Here is an 8,286-nt window from a genome sequence, read left to right as displayed (position 1 = left end):
CCACCACCAAACCCCCCCAGCAAACACTGAGGCGAAGGCTGGTGAGTTAGTTCTACTGGAAAGAGCTGATCCAACAAAATAAAAACAGAACAGAGGACAAAAACAGCTAAGTTAGATGCAAATGTGAAAATGTTGATGAATAAAAAACTAATAATTTCAGAGTAGGGATGCACCAGTCTAATATTAATAACTATATCAGTCCTGATATTGAAAAGGTATAGATATAAGCCTGTTGCAATAAGCAATTGATCAAATGATAAATCAAAATGAGCTTGATTAATTCAATTCTGATGATTATTATTTTTTTAGTCAGCAGTTGCACAAGCTTCTGTCAATCCCAAAATTAAGAAAATTCGGATCAATTTATTGGTGCATGCCTAATTAGAACGGTCTAGTCAAAGCACAGACCTAAGTCCAATTGAGAATCTGTGGCAAGACTTCAAAGCTGAAGATCAAACATGTTCTGTTTGCAGCAAAATGTGAATTTCTTCGTGAAACATTTGAAAATGATGTGCAATTTATCTTTCATTTCACAAATACACAATTAGACACGTGATCAACAACAGACACTAATACATCTGACAGAATATTCAATACATAGTCCTCATCTGACATCACACTTCTGGGATCCTTGTATCTGGCAGCCATCTTGGTAGGTTTTCGTAACTAACTAACTGACAAGTTGCTATGGAGTTGAAATGGCAACAATAAACAAGTCACAGGCTTACAGCTAGCTCTTGCCTCATTCCTATTTAACTTATTAACAACTATAAAACCTTAAACTTTTGTTTTCTCACATACTTTCTTCCTGTTGGTCTGGAAGTCATGGTTCATCTATGCTTTGTGTTGCCAAGGTGACGGTTCAGTGGTGTGGATAACTTCTGGTTCGGACTAGTGGGAACTAAAATATAGACTAAAATATTCACTGAACTACGGGCCAGAACAGCAGAGCATTCTGGGAGATGTAGGCAGAGGACAGGCTTTAGCTGCTCAACCTCTCCTGGCCCGCTAAGCAACGTTGGTGGAATCAATCAACTCACTCACTCTTTGGTTACCTAGCAACTCACTCACTCTTTGGTTACCTAGCAACAACCTGTTGAGTAAGTGGAGCAGCAGCAGTTAAGGTTCCTGTGCTTCATGGCTACTTAAAAATACAAAAACAATGGCGTGGCAGTTTGGCAATATTTCAGATATTTAAAACAAACACTAATCAAAAATTATCAATACTGAAGTTTTTCAGCCATATCGTCTGATGCATATAATCCAAAGAACTTCGGTTTGTAGCATAACAAAAATCAGAAATGGTCCAAAAGGCGTGAACACTTTTGTAAGGCAGAGTGTATGATAAGGGGAGAAGAGCTAAAGGAACAAAATCAGGAGGCAAGAGGCAGGATTTTATCTTTTCTCGTCTTTTCCTGCGCGGAGGACGGCGTTCCTCTGCATTATTTATGTTCGCCGGCACATCTTGAGATTAAACATTTGCTGATTTGTCAAAAGCACAAACATGAGGTCCTGCCCATCTCCTTGACATATAAGTTCAGCCGACACAAAACACCGTCGCGCATTTAATTGATGAGAACTGCGGCTGGTGACCCGAACCTCCGCCGCGCCACCCGCCCCCTCCCCTTCCCCTTCGTCATTCCCTCTTCCCAGCTGTGATGGAGGAAGGCGAGACTCAAGGTCAAAACTTCACCGCAGAGGGAGAGCGGCTTCCAGGAAGGCGGCCGCTGCGCTTTATTTGTGCTCGCTTCTCTTTATGTTGTCTTTCACCTTAAAGGTGCCAACACCAGACTGGGAGATAAATAGGAAAACACAGGCAGGGAGGGAGACGGGTGCCATTTGTCAAGGCGGTGGCACCGTGCTAAGTGCTGTTGTTTATGGGAATTTTTCAGAGGCTGGTGAAGCAAAAATAGAGAGACATAAGGTGCATATCTTTTTAAATAACAAATTAAACTGCACTCTGCAATTTATCTGACGGGTCCAAGCACAGCTGATCGACAGAAAATGGATGAACTTCATACGTAGGAGCTTCTCATGATATATTATTAACCTTGAAAAAAAGACCAGACATGACATTTACAGGAAAAAAGATAACATGATGTAACTGCTTTTAATTTCAGGTTGAAAAAAATAACAGTTTTTCATGCTGCTGAAAATGATTAGGACATATTGAGGTTAAAATAATAGTTACAAAATTGTTTATTTGTTAAAGTTTTTGTGAAAAGATTGTGCATTTTTTATGGTTTGTTATATACAACAGAATATTGGGGTTAATGTGAATCAAAGAAAAAAATAAAAATAAAGCAAGGATTGAATTTCTATCAAAAAATCCTAAAAAAAAAAATCTACATTCATTTTGCATATTTCCAAAGCAAACTGAAAATATGCATTTCAATTTTCTGTGATGTCTAAATGTCGAAATTTGCAAGGAAAAAGAAGATAATTTTCCAGAGTAAAGACATAAATTTATTAATATTAAAACCAAGATTTTGTCTGGTATTATGAAATCAGACATTTGAAACACAAAGTGCCAAAACTTCTCTAAGATTAAAGATGTAAATAAAAAACATCCACATCTGGACATTTTGCTGAGTGGAAGTGGAAGATCTGGACTCTTTTCCTGAACCGGGTCCAAACTGGATCCAGACATGCTGCAGAACTCCAGAGATCATTCTGATTTAGTTTACCAACAACTTCTGGGATTCGTTTGTTGAAAAACGTTTATAATCTCTGTAAACTTTGGAACTTTTTCTCACGCGTGACATTATAATTCATAGAATATCTAAGTGTTTACAATTAAATTTACGCCTTTATCAATGAAAAATTATAATTTCTTTCTTGCAAATACACAACTTCTCAATGTCAAAACATATTTTTAAAACTGTCTAGGAAATACGTAAAATTATTCTAGAAGTTTTCAGTTGTTTGCTGAAAATCTACTCCTCTGGGCCGTATGGAATATTTCCTTTCCTTGTTGCCTCTTTAAAATGCCTTTGGACAAAATGCAGTTTGGAAAGTCCCAACAGTATTTAAATATATAAGTATTTAATACATTAAAGCTGCCAGGAGTGCACAGCAACAGGTGGGGGAGGAGCAGTACTATTTAAAAAAAAAAAAACTATCTGCATTTGAACCATAGGAATGCAGAAGAATTTCAGCAGCTTTGGGCCTTTTAAAAAGTCCAAAGCAATCAGAAACGGACTTTGTCTACATGTAAGTAATGGCTGAAGTCTTCAATAAAATAACTGTCAATTTTGTGCTTTACTGTCATTAAAATGCAACAGTTTTCTGTCTTATTGCAAACAATACAAGGATTTAAATTTTCGCAAAATAGAAAATCTCACAGGGTTTTTCCTAAAGCATTTTTAAAACTAAAAATCCTCAATGTGTGGATTTCGGAGGAAGGTGGTGCTCCCGCAGGAGATCCAGATCAGACGACGATAAACAAAATTAATATGACACCGGCTAAATCAATGATCAAACAAATGATAAACAGGCGTGCCTAAGTGGCTACCCGTGTAATCGCAAAAATCTACTTAACCCCAACCCTCATAAATATTCATTTGACGCTGGGGTTCTGAACCCAGCAGCCACCGCGCTCCTTCCTCCTCCTCCTGCTCCTCTTCCTCTCTCCTGCACTCTTCATGAAGGAGCCATTATATTAGCAGGGGCCACAATTAATCCATTTCTCTCCTTGCATGACAGCCTCAAAATATTCATTAGGGCCGGACTGCGCTGACAGGCCGTGCTTATCTCTTACCAGTGGCTTTACAATGGCCCGTGTCAAACGTATGTTTGTCACGTCCCTCTTTATTGATTAGCTGCCAGATTCACTTGAAATAATTAAAAGATTTTTTTACATATTTATAAACCTCACTGCCAAGGCGCCTACTTAATTTTCCATTAGTAAAATGCAGTCTATTAAGTGCGCTGTGAGGGCCGCGGGGGGGAGGAGGTGAGGGGAAATGAGTAATCGCTATAATTGTAGACAGAAAGACAATAACCGCGCCATAAAAGCTGGGATTTTATGACCTGTTCTGGCAATGCTATCTCTTATCACAAGTCATGTCGGCTCACAGATAAGGACACACTGACACAAGCCTGGCGTTGTGCACTACTCTCTATGTGTGTGTGTGTGTCTGACATTTCCAAAAGCCCTGCAGATACGAGCTGAACAAGTCCCAATAGACTTGCTGGTGGAAAATAGAGACTTGAGAGCAGCAGTACATAGCCCGCATACTTTGCTCTGCTGAATGTTTCATCAATACCAGAGGTTGCAAAAAGCGCCGCGGGCCGGCGGGGAGAAGCAGGTGTTCTGTGACCCCCGCATAGATTTTCTGCGTTTAATGTGAAAAATGAGCCATAAAGCAAACATAAAAGTAATAATTTTTCCTCAAGGTCTCGCCTCCAATCTGCGCTCAGGGAAGAGTGGTCAGTCCCACGGGGGCCGACACACTCCGGTGTCATGGCGGTGTCACCGTGAGACTTCAGAGGGTAATGCTCTGCCGCCCCTGCAGATGCTCAGTCTTAGTGGGTTTGATGGTGAGGGTCCGAAAAGGTCTAAAGCAGGAAAATGTGTTGGATTTTACAGGCAAAGCAACAACTATCAGTGAGATCATCTCTATAAAAACAGGAGTTGGCGGTTTCGGCAGAAAGACGTCATCAGTAGATGTGTTTCCAATGCAAATGTGCGAAAATCTTTGGCTTTAATCTTCTAATGTTGAACAAACACAATTTTGAAATTGCAAAGTTTCCATTTAATAAGAAATTAAAATAAAATCACACGTGAGTAAACTTGTTCACAAGGTAGGTTTTTAAAACTCATGGCAGAGACGGATGTAAACAGTTACATGAAATATGTTCATAATTCAGACATGATGCCATCACTCATCTATCAGCAGTCAGAGAAGTTGGCGTCTTATTCAGGCATTGGAGAGGCTATGTGTGGCATTTTGGAAAAAATTTACAGAGGAGCTGCGGATTCGATACAATAGTTTTCCAAAAAAAAACAAAAAAACAAATACCATCATCCTCCTTCCTGTCATCGTCTTTGTCGTTTCTCCCAGTAGCAATATCTGGCTTTTGATCACATGACTTGTGTATTGAAAAAATAAAAGTTTCCACTGGAGTTCTGCGAAATCAACTTTGATAAGTCCAACAAAAAAATAAATAAACACACACCAACATATCGCAAAAACAAGAGTTTTCTTTTTAAATTGACATGTTTTCATTAGGCAAATTTATGTTGGCAATAGCAATTTCTGCAATTCTATGGTTAATGGAATAGAATAGAAGCATTGGTTGAAGGGTGTAAAACAGGAGAGTCTCTAGAGATGCTGTCCCATCACATTCATCCAAAGCTCAGACTTTGAGAAAATGCAACACCTCAAGAGCTCTGTCTCAGACTCGACTCAGCATGATAAATGTTTAAGTTTATGACAAAACAATTAGAAAAAGTCTGAAGTGTGTCTGGAAGGGATGAAGGAGAAAGTCTCTCCTGTCTAAAAAGAAAACGATTTTGGTCTGAACCACTTCTGGAGAAAACCAAATATAACAAATGTCAAGCATAGTGCTAGAAGAATGATGATCTGAGCGTGTTTGGAAGTCAACTTCCTGCTTTGCAAACTGGACTTTCTAGGCAAACAAACTAGAGTTCGACTAAAGTGGTCTAAATGGGTGTGAATGCACCCTAAACGCCGCTGATGCTACCACTATTCTGCAGCCATAACAAAAGTTACGTCAGAGAGGTCAATCAGCTCTGATTAATAGATTCATAATATCCACAAAAAGTCATCAGAGATTAATATTCATGTAAATGATCTTTCTGATGTGGAGAAGCTCTGCTGAAGCCCCTATTGATATGCAGGATCTGGGCCCCAAGCAGCACCTTCACAGGAGCCTCTCTGCACAAACAGCCTGTTTGTCATCCCAGCAAGGAAAACACCACGGCACTAAAGTGTGCAGCATCAATAGACGGCTTGCTCTTTTCTTCCAGTCCAGAGATACAGATGGAGAAGCTTTAGTATTTTTTGCCTCTCCAGAGCCCAGCAGCCGTCCCAAACTGCCATATGTGTTTGCCAAGCCCCCCCCCTGCCCCCCCTTCGCAGTGCCATTGATTGAGTATTCAGAGTATTGAGCCACAGTGTCTATTATTCATCGGCTGCTGGGTAGGCCTGACTGGATACACAGACAAAACTCTCATTAAAACTTCTTCTGTCACTTCCTGTGATTTGAAAGCGGCCCGAGTGATGGAGGCATCCGTCAGGGGCCTGGAGAGACGCTGGTCTCTGGGGGGCGGGAGGGGAGCCAGGGGCTCTAGGTAAGAACGGAAAGGACTGCACTCTACAAAGAGGAAACAAGTTAATGTGAATTTACCTAAATACAAGGTAATTACAACTAAGATTAGATTTACTCTCCTTCTTCTCTAATGAGGAAAAATAATGTGCAAAGCTTGAGAGAAAATTGGTTTATATCACAAATCAGGACTTAAACTGATCCTGTGCAATTAATGAAACCAGGTGGATTAGCCATTTTAACCTCTTTTTGATCAATACTAACCCAAAGCAGTGCATTATGGCCACTGTACTAAATGCTACTAAGAGCATAATAAAGGGTAGAGGGTTCCTACACTTTTCTCTCTGTAAAATTCAAACATTTTCAAGCATTATCAAAATTAGATGTTATTGTTTTTACATTTGTTAATGCTTTTATTGTAATTTTGTAGTACTTTAAGATTTACATGTAAGGTGTATTATTATTATTATTATTATTATTATTAACTTCCCAAACTTAATTAGCAAAAATAAATAATGTTGTTAATTCTAACTGACCTTAAACAAGAAAAGTTTCGTCTGGTTTGACTTCAAACTGTGGGAAAATTGTGTCTGTCTTTTTACTATCTTTAAATATCTGGTTTCAACTATAAATAAACAACTTTAGGTTTTTAATCCAACGTTAGATTGCACTTTACTACAAAACTGTGCAGTTTAAATCTCAAACACTTTCATAAAAACCAACAAAGGGGAATTCATGAAGCTGAAAGTGATCAAATCTGCTGCATGTTTTGCACATTAACAGCTCCAGTTCCTCACTGGACGTAAATATGAGCATTAAAAGTCCAGCTGATGCTAACAAATTGAAAATATTTTTTGCAGACGTTGATAATTTGTCTGTAAACTTTGTATTCTAAAGTTTAAGAGACTGGCATTTCTTCCACATGGCAAAAAACACAAAATCAAGTATTTTTCTAATTTTTAGAAAAAATGTTTTAGAACACATTAAAGTAGACAAAAATAACTTACAACTAACTTATAAGCAAGATAAATACGCTTGTTTTAAGTCAAGATTTCTGTAATATAGAAAAGTTGTAGTGGCAGATTTTTCATTTATAACAAGACATTTTTCTCATGTAAAAAGAGAAAAAAATCTGCCAGTACAATTATTACTTTTACATCTGTGAAAATGTAAATGTAAATCTGCATCTTTACGAAAAGTTGATTGTAAGTTAGCATCACTTTTTTTTTTTTTGCACAAAGTATGAGTTAAACTCTGGTTTGAACAAATGTAGTTAATCAACTTTATTTATAAAGTGTTTTAACACTGAACATCAGTGATAAATAAAACAAACCATAAAAATAAAGCTATAATGATTTAAAAACTCAAACACAATAAAAGACGCAGTTAAACAGATTATTATAAACAATTAGTTCAGTAATTGAGTAATCAAATAAACAATTGTCCCATTCTCTAGCCACTTAAGCTAGAAAAAGAAATATATGAAAGAGAAAATGTTTTTTTTTTGTTTTTTTTAATAAGAAAACATTGTTTTGCTTAAAATGCAATAAGATTCAAACATCTCTAGACTGAAGTATCGAAAAAAATTAAGTGTAAAAATAGATGAGAAACAAAACATTTCACATTAACTTTAAAAAATTAAAAAGTAAACTTAAATTGAGCCATTAGCAAACATTGCTAGCTCCACCCAGGCGTTTTCCCCAGCTGTATGGTTGCCATGGTGATTCAATGATTTCTCAAATATCCATGAAAGAATCAAGGCAACACTTCAGGTAAGTTTTTGATAAGGGAACAACATTATAACATGATGCAAAGCTCAAAAAAGCAGATTTTACATAATTCTGTCCCCGGATTGAACGCTGGCATAAATCATTCTCACCAGTTGGGACACTGCTGCCTGTTTTATACAAAAGAATAAATAAACGAGTTCAGACATTTAATTTTTTTGCTGATTAGCAGTGATATCCAACATGCATTACATCAAAAGTCGCA

The sequence above is a fragment of the Poecilia reticulata genome, linkage group LG15 (genome assembly GCF_000633615.1).
Source record: "Poecilia reticulata strain Guanapo linkage group LG15, Guppy_female_1.0+MT, whole genome shotgun sequence".
Lineage (NCBI taxonomy): Eukaryota > Metazoa > Chordata > Actinopteri > Cyprinodontiformes > Poeciliidae > Poecilia > Poecilia reticulata.
Note: the sequence above shows the minus strand (reverse complement) of the source record.